General features: G+C 40.2%; 1 long non-coding RNA gene across 1 annotated transcript; it reads left to right on the top strand.

Annotated features, from left to right (window-relative positions):
* Positions 1-409, top strand: LOC134215476 (uncharacterized). The gene is made up of 3 exons (XR_009980182.1): positions 1-88; positions 149-216; positions 279-409. It is a non-coding gene; the product is annotated as an uncharacterized LOC134215476 (long non-coding RNA).
* The last annotated feature ends 391 nt before the right edge of the window (positions 410-800 follow it).

Genomic DNA, 800 nt, shown 5'->3' with positions numbered 1-800 from the left:
ACAAAACGTAACAAAGCAACAAGTTAAAAATTCTTATATCTAAAATTTGTGAATTTATTATTTCTAATTGATTAAAACCTATTGAACTGTAAGTAAAACAATGAATTAAAACAAAAACTACTATTAAACCTTAAAATTATACATGCAGATATAAGATAGACCCTAAAATATCGATTGTTACATTACGACGGAGAATACACGTGAAAGACTAATGTTGTAAGTAAACGAAAAATTAAATTATAACTCTAAAAGATAATTTAACTGTAATAAAATTACAGTTGATAGCATACTCCATTAAAAGACCGAGTTTGCTGTGAAGAAGTCCGAATCGTCTCCGCTCCCGTAACAAAACTATCAGAACATTATTGTTCTAACCTCACTTCCGTGAGCGGTTCGGGGTACATATCTGAAACCATGAGCAAAGTTGGTGGTGAGTCAACGGGTGGCAAAAATTGTCGGGGATGCAACGAACCGGATGAGGCGGATAGTCAAATGGTCCAGTGCGACGGCTGCAGTCACTGGTACCATTTTAGATGCGCCGGTGGGGGAAACAGTATTGCCGATGAGAGCCGAACATACATATGTGCCTTTTGTGCTGCATCGCCCGCACAGTCCGATGCCCCGTCGACTACAGCTAGTGCAAGGGAAGCCAAGTTGAGGCTCGAAATGCAACGTTTAGAGGAAGAGAAGGAATTGCGAGCTAGACTACTGGCGGAAAAAGAAAAGCAGGAGAAAGACATGCAGGAAATGGCAATGAGGATGGAGAAGGAAAGGAGGGAGAAAGCTATAGCCGATCTGAT

The sequence above is a fragment of the Armigeres subalbatus genome, chromosome 2, assembly GCF_024139115.2.
Source record: "Armigeres subalbatus isolate Guangzhou_Male chromosome 2, GZ_Asu_2, whole genome shotgun sequence".
Taxonomy (NCBI): domain Eukaryota; kingdom Metazoa; phylum Arthropoda; class Insecta; order Diptera; family Culicidae; genus Armigeres; species Armigeres subalbatus.
The sequence above is the reverse complement of the archived record's forward strand: the minus strand, read 5'-3'. Positions and strand labels throughout refer to the sequence as shown.